Here is a 13,105-nt window from a genome sequence, read left to right on the forward strand (position 1 = left end):
GTTGCCACCCTCTGTTCTGTTTAGCGCTCCTTTGTTAATTATGGTTGTGTATTGGCTTGTTGCCTCACCGCTGTTGTATATGTTTCTTCTCTCATGGTATGTCCATCTCCTTGCGCACAGTTTCCTAAACTGAGTCTGGTAGGAGGGGCATAGAGGGGAGGAGCCAGCACACACATACACACACTAAAGGTTTTTAAAGTGCCAGGCTCCAGTGGACCCGATCTATACCCCCGTGGTACTAAAGTACAGTTCCCCAGTATCCACTACGGACTACGAGAAAAGGAATTACCGGTAGGTATTAAATTCCTATTTTATCAGCATGGCGGATGACAATTTAATTGTTTTTTCTTTAAATTTGTTTACGGTACTCATTGTTTAGTGAGATTACCCTAAAGCCTATTAGTGTTTTTATCAATGTTTAGAGTGTCATTTTTAATGTCTTAAAATGTTTTTTTTTTTTTTTTTTTTGCGGCACTGTTTGATGTTGGATCAAATAGATTTTGTTTCTTAAACATATTATCTATGTGGCTAGGCTACATTTCCTGTTGTAAATATTATTGCAATATTCTTGTCGGCACAATTTACAGCCTAGTTTGTAATAATTAACTAACAACTCAAATGCTGTACACGCATATGTAGGAACAAAAGTACTAAAGCCATTACTTTTCATGTTCTGAGAGATTATAGTTAAAATATGATCAAAAGAAGAACTTATCTTTTCAAAGAGCACCCACATCTCATATAACTGAATACCAGACCACATGAATGTTTTGTGTTAAGAATTGGAATGTGTAATGAGGCAAACATTCCTGCAAGAACATATGGTGTGCCCTACAGGAAAGGGGTTGCGAAAGGGGTTGTTTTCTACGGTTTGTTCTCACATGCAAATGGCCAATTTTCAAACTAGTTTATTCTAATCTAAAAACAACATATTAATAAATCAAATATAAAGTGTATTTTTATGTTTTTTTCTTCATCTAATTAAGTTGTTAGTACGTTGGGATGTTATTAAATGTTGGGAGCTACAGAATTGTATTATGCTGTACAGATCTTAGACTAAGCAAATTAAATATAAATAAATGGGACGCAGTTAGCTTCCCGACGGACGGGATCCTGGCGGTTGATATACCGAAGTCGGGATCCCGAAGGGCCGTACAATCCCGACATCTAGATTCCGACACTGCACGGGATACCGGTGTCATAATACTGACAGCCGGAATCCCGAAATGTCCATCCAGCAGGACGCGTTGGCATCCTTCCGTGGGTAAGGGGGGTGGAGGTTAAGTTTAGGCAGGAGAAGGGTGGTTAGAGTTAGGGTGCAGGGCTGGGAAGGTTAGGGTTAGGAACCGTGAAGGTGGGTTAGGGTTAGGCACATAGAAGGGGAGGTTAGCATTAGCTACCAAGAGGGGAGGGTTAGGTTTAGGCATTAGAGAAGGAAGGGTTAGGGTTAGGCACCACCCGGGAGGGTTAGGGTGAGGCACCTCCAGGGAGGGTTAGGTTTAGGCACCCACAAGGGAGGGTTAGGGTTGGAGAAGGGGGTGGAGGAGGGTTAGGGTACTTTAGAGGGGGCTGTTGGGATTCGGATGGACGGGGTGCCGCTGTCGGTATCCTGACTGCCGGCAAATCATACTGAACCCAAATAAACTGGTTCCTAACAAACACTATGATAATATAAAGAAATCACAATGCATTAACCATTAGCTTTCACTGTCAATTACTGATCATGATCAGACATAATTCATGTCCCAGTAATTTTGTAAAGTATAAGGTTCTCTGTTCTTTTATGGAACTACAAAAAGGTAAATGTCTGATAAGAACAACATATAAGTAATAGGTCAAGACTACACACTCCTTACCAGCTTACAGTTTAGAACTTGAAAAAAAATAAAACATGCTATCATCAAGCTAAACAAATGTTTGTGGTCAACAGTCCAGTGGTGAAGCTCTGCCCACAGCTATTGGCACCATAGCCGTTGCACCCCATGCTACCATAGTTGTTATGTTTTAACTGTTGTACGTGAAATTGTCAGATGAAGCATCCTGTAGCCACTGAGAAGCCTCCTGATAATTTTTGTTCATATGTCTCCATGGGATCAGAGGGTCTGTAGCTTCCACAAAATGATTCCAGCACCAAGAAAACTCTAACAAAAAAAAAAAAAAGAATATATATTTTATTGTTCAAGCACCCAAGAAATCATCAGCTATGTCTTATTCTGTTTCTTTCAGAAAGTGACATTGTCAATGAAATGGTAGACAAATTCGGCAATATGCTTTTCCCACTGGCATTTCCCAGTATAATGTCGTTGTGTGTGTGTGTGTGTGTGTGATAGAGAGAGAACAAAGGGGGTCATTCTGACCCATTCGCTCGCTGCTTTTTGTTGCAGCCAAGCGAACAGGTCCCTACTGTGCATGCGCCGGCACCGTAGTGTGCCAGCGCATGCCAGACGGTCAAAGGCCGTAGCAGGGCTGCGATCGCCTCTGCCTGATTGACAGGCAGAGGCGATCGCTGGGCGGGAGGGGGCGGAATGGTGGCGTTTGGCCGCCGTTTCATGGGAGCGGTCTGGCCAACGCAGGCGTGGCCGGACCGAACGGGGGGGCGGGCCGCAGCGACTGCGTGATGTCACACGCAGCCGCTGCGGGCCGGGGAGCGATGAGTAGCTCCCGGCCAGCACGCTAAAGCTGCGCTGGCCGGGAGCTACTCTTGAAGTGCAAAGGCATCACTGCTGTGTGATGCCTTTGCACTTCTGCGGGGGGTCCGGCACTGACATGCGGGGCGGACTAGCTCTGTGCTGGGTGTCCCCCCGCATGTCAGTGTGAATGATACAGCTATGTTCAACTCGGAATGAGCCCCAAAGAGTGTCCTGCTAATTAATCACTTTGCCCAACAAATTTTCTATTTGCATAAATCCTGAGTCTACAGAACTCCTTAGTACTGAGTGTGCCAAGAGGGAAGATGTGTACAAATTAGGGAGTCCCAGCATGCCCTTAACATGTAGTGGCCATATCCCCTTCAGCAGCACAGCATAGATGGATGGGGCCCGGAAAATACCAACGGGGGGAGTCCAGAGGCAAGCAGTTACTATCACCACGTTGGTAGGTCCTTGTGTGTAGAGAGTAATTACATATGCGCACCAGTTACACCAGGTCCAGGGAATGCTGTAGTTAAATTTAATCTTCCTGAAAGCCCTCTGTCCATTTCTGCAAATAGATTATTTGGGGGACTTTTTTTAAAGTGACAGTCATTTACAAGGCAAAACCATGCGTTGTAAATGAATGCCGCTTTAAATAAAATGTCCAAGTTCGGCCAGAATCCCGCACCTCCAGCAAACTCCTGCACCTCCAGCAATCTCCAGCAAAGCTCTGACATGGGAGAATTGCTGATTTAAGGATTTTTCCAAATTATAGCTCATTGCATTTCTACCTTTGTTTGGTAAATATCCTGCCATGTCTGGTCCTTCCAAAACAGCCCTGATTACAATCAAGCTATCCCATTCTCTATAGTTCCTCATTGAGTTGTCTTGCTGCAATCTCAAATAATATTTGCACATGTTAACTGAGGATATTAATTATTGCAGGACTTGATGCTGTTAGGCGAAATTTCATGGGCAATATTTACCTGAATAAAACATGACACGTATTTTCACTCCTCTTGCAATTAGTTTTTGGATGTTACTCTTCGTGGTGCGTTCATAGACCTTGGCAAATATGATGTGCAACGTGAGGTGGGGGTTGTTGGGAAGAAATGTGTTCAGCAAGATATCCATACAATCATCGCACGGACTCCAGGAGATGTACCAGACAATTGTGCAGCTTTTCCAGGCATCTCTAAACCGCTCGCCAATGAACACTTCCTCAGCGTGGCTTTCGTCAGTGTTTGTAAAGTGACCCGAGTCAATAAGTGTTCTCTGCTTATAGACCTCATAGCAGAGGTGAGTCGAAGAGGTGATACATGCATAGTGAGAATAAAACATACTGGGCTTCATTGGAATCATCACTGCAGGTGGTCACACAGGTCTAAAAAAAAGATAGGAATGCATAATTACATATAGGAATAAAAAGTGTCCGTTATAGAATGTAAGTAAATATTCTACTGGAAATAATACATTTTAAAGGCCATGTAGTCCAAGGCTCATGTAGAGTTGGAAGGAATTAGTGCTAAAATCGTAAATGCACTTCAAAGAAATGCACATTTTATAGAAACAGAGAAACATAGAATTTGACGGCATGTAAGAACCACTTGGCCCATCTAGTTTGCCCCTTTTTTTTACCATATTTTTATCTCAAACCTTATTTGATCCTTATTTCTTTGTAAGGATATCCTTATGTCTATCCCATGCATGTTTAAATTGCTCTACTGTCTTAGCCACTACCACCTGTGATGGGAGGCTATTCCACTTGCCCACTACTCTTTCTGTGAAGTAATTTTTCCTCAAATTTCCCCTGAACCTACCTCCCTCCAGTGTCAGTGCATGTGCTAAATTTGCAGCCGAGTGAGTCCAGTCCTACCCAGGTAGCATATGCACCTACTTTACTCCTGGAGGGAACAATACTTACAGTGTATGCACCTGATTTATGCTTGGAGATGTGGCTTCACAGTGTAGTAGTATATAATAAATATAAAGTACACATTTAATAACAATACAGTATATGTCACAACAGTGTTATTGATATCTGATAAAGTACAGTATATAGTATTAGCTTGAGTGGGATGGATTCAGACATATTCAGCCAATTACAAGTGGGGGCCCGGTGGACAAGCTTAGCAGGTGATCCTCCCCATGGCCAGTTGAGAGTGTGTGTGAGGGGGGAGCCATGTGTGAGTTTGACCTGGAGGGAGGTGAGCTGTCTGAGGAGGGGTAAAAGAGCTGTCATGGGATCTGAGTGTGGAGAGCTAGTGGGGGGTAGAGTCTTTGTGTAGAGGATATTTGTGTGTTTGAGGGGGGGGAAAGCTGTGTAAGGAGGGAAAGATCTGTTTTTGGGGATCTGAGTTAATGAGGATATGCTGAGCTGTGTGTGGGGGAGGGTCTGTGTGAGAATGGGAGAGCTATGTGAGGGGTGAGGTCTTTACATTGGGAGAGAGCTATGTGGGGGGTTCTGTGTGAGTGGAGAAAGCTATGTGTGTGTGTGAGGGGGTAGAGTCTGTGCAGAGAGGAGATCTCTGAGGGGGAGAGCTATGTAAGGAGTAAAGAGCTGTTTTGGGGGATCTGAGTAAGTGGGGTGAGGCTGAGCTGTGTGTGGGGGAGGGACTGTGTGAGAAGGAGAGAGCTACAGTATGTGAGTGGGAAGGTCTTTGAATGGGGAGAGAGCTATGTGGGGGGATCTGAGTGAGTGGAAAAAGCTTTGTGTGTGTGGTGGGGGGGATAGAGGCTGTGTGGAGAGGAGATAAGTGTGAGGCGGAGAGCTGTGAAAGGAGTAAAGAGCTGTTTTGGGGGATCTGAGTAAGTAGGGAGAGGCTGAGGTGTGTGTGTGTGTGGGGGGGGTCTATGTGAGAAGGAGAGAGCACTGTGAGGAGAGATGTGTGTGATACTCTGCTATAGACCCCTCAATTTGCCCTTAATGAGCCCTTTTCCTTGGACCAGCACAACAACACTGAAGGGGTTAATACCCCTTTCCCCTAGTCCCTGGATGACGTCAGCTGGTGCCCCAAAACACGGGGGGCACAAGGACCTGGGGATTTTCTATCACCGCTGCCCAGAGCGGGAATCATCCAGGAATTTGAAAAGAGAGCTGTTTTAAGGGGGCCATTGGGGATCCATTAGAGCAGCGCTGAGGAGACGTTGGAAGAGGACGGAGCTGCGCTGAGGAGAGACGGAGCTGCTGCTGTCAGGAGACTTGAGCCGCCGCTAAGGGGAGAGAAGCCGGGCTGAGCACCGCTGCTGAAAGCGCCGCAGAGAGAATCGAGCCGCTTCAGAGAGGTGCCGCCGCTGAGGATACACGAGGAGACCGCACTGAGAAGCTGAGCCGCGCTGAGGGAAGAATCAGCGTGAGGTATGGAGGGAGCAAAGGGGTGCGCTGTGGAGAGCCGGGGAAAGGAACCGGGGGTCACGCCAAGACACACCCACTGTTGTCAGCCATCCGCTGCTTGAGGGGAATCCATCGCCGGGCACAGTCGCTCAGAAAGTCAGAGAATAAAAGCCAGCGGCTGTAACACGGAGAGTCGAGACCCGGTCACCACCGCCAGTCCTACTGCAGCTGAGGAAGACCAACGCTGATCACAAGTACACAGCCCCTTCCCAGTCACCACAGCGCCAGATTCAAAAGACCAATGCCCCTGCCGCCTAACAGTACCAGCCAGCCTGTCAGTACCAACCCTATACACTGTTAGCAGGGTAAGTGGGCGTGTATACAACACTCCACGTTGTGCAAGGGGAAACACTGGAAAATCCAGGACAGAAAGGTCAGATGGTGACAGGGGATTAGACTGTGTCTTTAGGGAAAATTGCATGGTGAAGGGAAAGGATGATTTAAGGCTGCGGAGCATAGTATCTGGATGCACTCTAGTGTGAGAGACACTAACATGTTTTGTCAGGAGTAGCGGCTTCTCTGCCTTCTGTCCACTAGCAATGCCTGATACCTGTAGAGAGAGATGTTAAAGTACCTTTAATTACACCAGTCCCTCAGCTTTAACCCTCCGCATTGGTGGACCCTGAATTTGCATCTGTATAGAATACATAGAGGCATTTTGTCACTGCACTAAAGGGGAAAGACTCATACAAGTCAGAAAGGTAATTCTCCCTTCACGAGATAGGCCAGCTTATCGGCTCACCCCAAGAACTTGCCGGCTTTGCTTTTGCAGCTTTATTACACACTGATTTCAGCTGATCAGCTAACCCTTTACTTTGTCTGATGAGGAGAGTGCTCTGAACTGAACTGCGACACTCTTTGCTTTTCATCTGCTCTGAATGGATATCTCTCACCTGCCTGTGTATTAACCTAGCTGCATTCCCCTGTTTCATTTTACTCTCACTAATCAGCTTGCTTTGAACCGTAACGTTTTCTTATTACGCACAACTGACTTTGCTAGATTTATTTATTTATTATTATTTATTAGCAGTTTCTTATATAGCGCAGCATATTCCGTTGCGCTTTACAATTAGAACAACAGTTATAGAACAAAACAGGGCAAAGACAGACATAGCGGTAGGAAGGCCCTGCTCGCAAGCTTACAATCTATAGGGAAATCGGTATTGATACACAAGGATAGATGCTACCTGTTACATAATGTTTCCCCGGATTGCTAAGTTCTTAGTGGGTTGTATGATATGATCACCCAGCAATGTTGGAAGACAAAATGTGAGGTTATGTGGACTGTGCAGAGGGAATGTAACTGGATAGGGAAGCATTGAAGGTTATGTGTGTGGGTCAGGAATTTGGTAGGCTTGTCTAAAGAGATGAGTTTTCAGGGAACATTTAAAGGTTTGGAGACTAGTGGAGAGTCTTATTGTGCGTGGGAGGGCATTCCACAGAGTGGGTGAAGCCCGGGTAAAGTCCTGTAATTTTGAGTGGGAACAGGTAATACATCTGGATGAGAGACGCAGATCTTGTGCAGAGCGGAGGGGTCTGGTAGGGAGATATTTTGAGATGAGTGAGGAGATGTATGATGGTGCAGTTTGGGTAATAGCCTTGTATGTAAGTAAAAGTATTTTATATTTGACACGGTAGAATACCGGTAACCAATGGAGGGACTGACAGAGCGGATCAGCAGACGAAGAACGTCTGGCGAGGAAGATTAGCCTCGCAGCTGCATTTAAAATGGATTGAAGTGGTGAGAGCCTATGTTTGGGAAGACCAGTAAGGAGACTATTACAATAATCAATGCGGGAGATGAGTGCATGGATCAGAGTTTTTGCAGTGTCTTGTGTAACATAAGGGCGTATTTTGGATATGTTTTTAAGGTGCATGTAACATGATTTAGAGACAGATTGAATGTGTGGAACAAACGACAGTTCAGAGTTAAGGATGACACCTAGGCAGCGAGCTTGTGGGGTAGGGTGGATAGTTGCATTGTCAACAGTTATGGCAATATCAGGTTGGTAACTACCCTTAGCTGGTGGGAAAATAATTAATTAGAGAGGAACTCTAAGTTTATATACAGTCTATGCTAAAGCTAATTCTTTGACTGATTGCCATTGCAAGCATAACTCTGTTTATAGGGTATAACCCATACTGAGGAGACTATCTTCCCTATTGCAGCAGCCTTAGTTAGAGCTAACCCTGAGTGTCAGAGACCTAATAGCGTCACCGGGGAAGAATGTCGATAAATGTCATTTAAATGTTAACTTCTCCGGCTAATGGGGGTCATTCCGAGTTGTTCGCTCTGTAAATTTTTTCGCATCGCAGCGATTTTCCGCTTAGTGCGCATGCGCAATGTCCGCACTGCGACTGCGCCAAGTAAATCTGCTATGCAGTTAGGTATTTTACTCACGGTTTTTTCTTCGGTCTGGTGATCGTAATGTGATTGACAGGAAGTGGGTGTTTCTAAAAGGAAACAGGCCGTTTTATGGGTGTGTGCGGAAAAACGCTACCATTTCTGGGAAAAACGCGGGAGTGGCTGAAGAAACGGAGGAGTGTCTGGGCGAACGCTGGGTGTGTTTGTGACGTCAAACCAGGAACGACAAGCACTGAACTGATTGCAGATGCCGAGTAAGTCTGGAGCTACTCAGAAACTGCTAAGAGGTGTGTGGTCGCAATTTTGAGAATCTTTCGTTCGCAATTTTAAGAAGCTAAGATTCACTCCCAGTAGGCGGCGGCTTAGCGTGTGTAAAGCTGCAAAAAGCAGCTTGCGAGCGAACAACTCGGAATGAGGGCCAATGTTTACTGTGTGCTGAATTTAATCCTTATACTGAAATTGTGAACGTTGTTACCACCTTTATACTCTGAGTTTAAAGTTACAGCGGTGACCACTCTTCCTGATCCTGTATAATAAATTCTTTGTCACCGTCCAAACGTGTGGTGACCTGTGTTTGGGTCCGCTGAGGTTGGGGTTCCTTGTTCCTCTGCTAGGGTTCCAGCAGCTGATCCGGTCTAAGAAGTGTTCCCGGGTGAAGAATCCAGGTACGACCACCAACACCTACACCTGCAACCACATTCTCACCAGTTGAACCTGTTACAGCTTGGCGTCCGCGAACAGGATACAGGATGTCGGAAGCACAGGAACTTCAGACGCCCACATCAACTGCAGTCAGAAGGAAGTTACCCACCTCACCCGGTCAGTCGTCACCAGCTGCGTCATCACTGGCTGCACCAATTACGATGCCATATTATTTTGGGGCCCCGTGGCTTCCTATATACTTGGGAGATACTAAGACAGCGGGCACAAGTCCTTTTAAAGAATTCCGGGACAAAATAAGATCGATGGTCAAGCTTTATCACCTTAATGAGGAACAAAGAGTGGAGGAAGTTATCGGACAACTCAAAGGGGAAGCATTACGTGAAGTCAGATCTTGGTCGGACCAAGAACGGAACACAGCTGAAGGTATCTTGGATAAGCTGGCTGGTATCTTTAATTTGCTGACCATTGCAGAACTAAAGGGTCGCCTATATGCTCGGTAGCAGCAACCAAATGAGAATCTTCGAGAGTTTGCCCTGGGCCTACAAGAAGCCAGGCGGGCAATACAGGCCAGAGACCCTCGAGAAGCTGAACAGACAGAGGAGACTATGAATAATTTATTCATAGAAGGAGCAAGAGGAGAATCGACAAAAGCACAGTTGCGAATGTGGAGGTGTCAGAACCCTCTCTGCACTTTCTCCGAGTTTAAGGAGGCTGTGATGGACATCTTGGGTCTAAACCAAAACACAGATGAAGAATACGTAGCAGTGTTGGGACCATCTGAGGGTAGAGTGCCTGGGGAGTCTCAACTAAGCCCGATGGCTGAATCCTTTTTCTATAAAGGGACCGTCAGTCAGCAATCACAGGTTCGTCAAGATCAAATTGGAGCTCTCACCAGCATCGTTAATGAAATGATAAAGGAAAAAGGAAGTATGGGAGCGCTAGTGTTAAATGTGTACCTGCAAAGTCAAAAAAACAATTTATTAATCACAATATGCTATATGGCAGTAATGTTTACACTCTTTTCAGAGTACTTTTTTGTTGGGATACCGGACGGCCGGTACGGAGGTTGCTAGTGTCCGAGTTTCCGAGTTCTGCTGGCTGGAGGTGGAATCCCTATCTAACTTTCCCTTTCCTACCTTCCCTCCTTGCGCTGCTGGTTGCTCGTTCTTGCAGTTGTCCTCCATTTCTGGCCTGTTTCACTATACCGGAAGTGTCCGCTCCGTGACTTCCGGTGTGACGTCAGTCCGATTTTCCCAGCACCAACGCGTTTCGTGACAGGGCACTTCGTCAAGGATGATTGTAGTTCTGCAAATTGGTGTGCAGACTGTACTGGAGTTTGTAGCAAACTGGAACAATGAAGACTGGAGACTGGAGTCACATTCAGTGTGCAAGTTCCTGTGTTCCAGTCTCCAGTCTTCATTGTTCCAGTTTGCTACAAACTCCAGTACAGTCTGCACACCAATTTGCAGAACTACAATCATCCTTGACGAAGTGCCCTGTCACGAAACGCGTTGGATGCTGGGAAAATCGGACTGACGTCACACCGGAAGTCACGGAGCGGACACTTCCGGTATAGTGAAACAGGCCAGAAACGGAGGACAACTGCAAGAACGAGCAACCAGCAGCGCAAGGAGGGAAGGTAGGAAAGGGAAAGTTAGATAGGGATTCCACCTCCAGCCAGCAGAACTTGGAAACTCGGACACTAGCAACCTCCGTACCGGCCGTCCGGTATCCCAACAAAAAAGTACTCTAAAAAAGAGTGTAAACATTACTGCCATATAGCATATTGTGATTAATAAATTGTTTTTTTGACTTTGCAGGTACACATTTAACACTAGCGCTCCCATACTTTCTTTTTCACATAAATCTTTAATGGAGCAGCTTTTTCACTTACAAGCGCGGTATTAACATATACAAATTGCGAAATGATAAAGGAGCTGAAGGAGATATGGCTGGAGCAAGCGGAAGCTAAGTGCCAAGGTTTGCGTTGGAACCAAAGTAGAAGATGACGATCACGATGGGAATCGGAGCGGCGCCCCACGGACCAATTTGATGATCAAGGAAGGAGTATATACAGGAGGTGTAATCAAAGCGGGCACATCGAACAGCAATGTTCAAATGGTCCTTTTAACGACTCGACCCTAAGGTAAAGGACCGACCCTCGGGAGGTGATGTGTCAATAGGTCCATCAAAGCCAGGGTGGTGGCCTCAATATGTTGGCGAGTATCCCCACCTGAAGATCCGAATTAATGGGGTAGAAGTGTCCGCTCTTCTAGACACAAGCTCACAGGTGACGACGATCCATTTGGCTGAATTCCAGAAACACTGGGAAGAATCTGAAATAGTGAACCCACCAAACACTTGGTTACATCTATTGGCCAGTAATGGACAGCCAATCAAGTACCGTGGCTATTGGGAAGCTAATCTCGCTATCGACAAGGCTAATCTGAAACAACAAGGGTGTTTGGTCACTAATACAAACAACCAACATCTTCCCCCGGTCATCCTGGGAATGAACGTTCTGCAGAATTGCCCGGATGAATTAGTGGAAGCCCTTAAACTAGAAATGCGATCCGCTGCCCCGAAGGAGTGGAAGACTCTCCAGCAGATGGTCCAGTTGCTCGAGGGGCACAAGAGGTTTACTAATGCAAAGGGAGAAGTCGGAAAGGCAAGGATCGCCGATCATCAGGATATTATCCTTAGACCCAATTCTGAGCACTTGGTGTGGTGCAAGGCGCGGATCGGCCCTGGGGGGAAAGATTATAAGGCAATCCTAGAATCCTGTGACTTCGATGGACAGAAGCTGTTCGCGGTGGCCCGAACACTTGCTACTGTAACAAGAGGGAGAGTATCCGTCAGGATTTTGAATCCACATAGTTATCCAGTTCGTCTGTTCCAGCATTGTCCTGTGGCTAGTGTGGTGTTGGTCGACTTTCGAGATGTCATTGGTAAAGATCTACCCAGAGTTTCAGAGGGAGCTGCGGCCAGTCAAACCAGTATGACCACTGGTGAGACTCCATGGTGGAGCGAAATCCAGATTGGTGGCCCAGATACTACAGAGAGTCAACGACAAGGTATACTGCAGGTGGTGCGCAGGAATGCCCAAGCATTCCGTCAATTTCCATCAGACTTCGGAAAGGCTGAAGAAGTCCAGCACCACATACCCACTGGAACCCATCCACCAGTCAAGGAGAGACACAGGCCTCTACCCCCGGCTATGTATCAACCGGTGAGGACCATGATTAATGAAATGAAGGAAGCCAGTGTAATCAGGGAAAGCCATGGACGGCCCCGTTGGTAATTGTGTGGAAGAAGGATGGCAGTCTCAGATTCTGCGTCGATTATAGAAAATTGAATGCTGCAACACACAAAGATGTCTATCCCCTTCACCGGATAAAAGAATCACTGACAGCACTAAAGACCGCTTGGTATTTTTCAACTCTTGACCTGATGAGTGGATACTGGCAAATCCCAATGGCTCCAGAAGACCAGGAGAAGACGGCATTTACGACTCCTATGGGTCTGTTTGAATTCAACCGGATGCTGTTTGGGTTGTGCAATGCTCCTGCCACCTTCCAGCGGGTCATGGATGATTGTTTGGGACACTGAAACTTCGAGATGGTCTTGCTCTATCTGGATGATGTCATCATATTTTCAAAATCTTATGATGAACACCTAGAACATCTGGAGGAGGTCTTCACCCAATTGACTAAATGCGGCCTATAGTTAAAACCATCTAAGTGCCACCTATTAAGACCAAGTGTGCAGTACCTGGGTCACATAGTTAGTTCCGGAGGAGTAAAGCCCGATCCCGAGAAGATACGGATGGTGCGAGATTGGTCTGTTCCCTGTACTGTTAAAGATGTTCGCAGTTTCCTTGGTTTCATGGGATATTACCGCTGCTTTATCCAGCACTTCGCAAAAATAGCTGCTCCGCTTCATGAATTACTTTGCGCAAGTCAGGACAGGAGAGACTGAGTACTGCCCTGGTCGCATGGACGGAGTGTCACGATCCGGGTATCTGGACGCCATTTCTTACCCATCAGATGCCTC

General features: G+C 46.3%; 1 long non-coding RNA gene across 1 annotated transcript in view; it reads right to left on the bottom strand.

The window, feature by feature from the left end:
* Positions 1 to 530: 530 nt before the first annotated feature.
* Positions 531 to 13,105, bottom strand: part of LOC134947906 (uncharacterized) — a 50,075-nt gene continuing 37,500 nt past the window's right edge. Inside the window, exons 2-3 of the long non-coding RNA XR_010182850.1 lie at positions 3,617 to 4,014; positions 531 to 2,141 (exon numbers count right to left, since the gene is read on the bottom strand). This is a non-coding gene — a long non-coding RNA (uncharacterized LOC134947906). The remainder of the gene's footprint in view (positions 2,142 to 3,616; positions 4,015 to 13,105) is intronic.

The sequence above is a fragment of the Pseudophryne corroboree genome, chromosome 8 (assembly GCF_028390025.1).
Source record: "Pseudophryne corroboree isolate aPseCor3 chromosome 8, aPseCor3.hap2, whole genome shotgun sequence".
NCBI classification, from domain to species: domain Eukaryota; kingdom Metazoa; phylum Chordata; class Amphibia; order Anura; family Myobatrachidae; genus Pseudophryne; species Pseudophryne corroboree.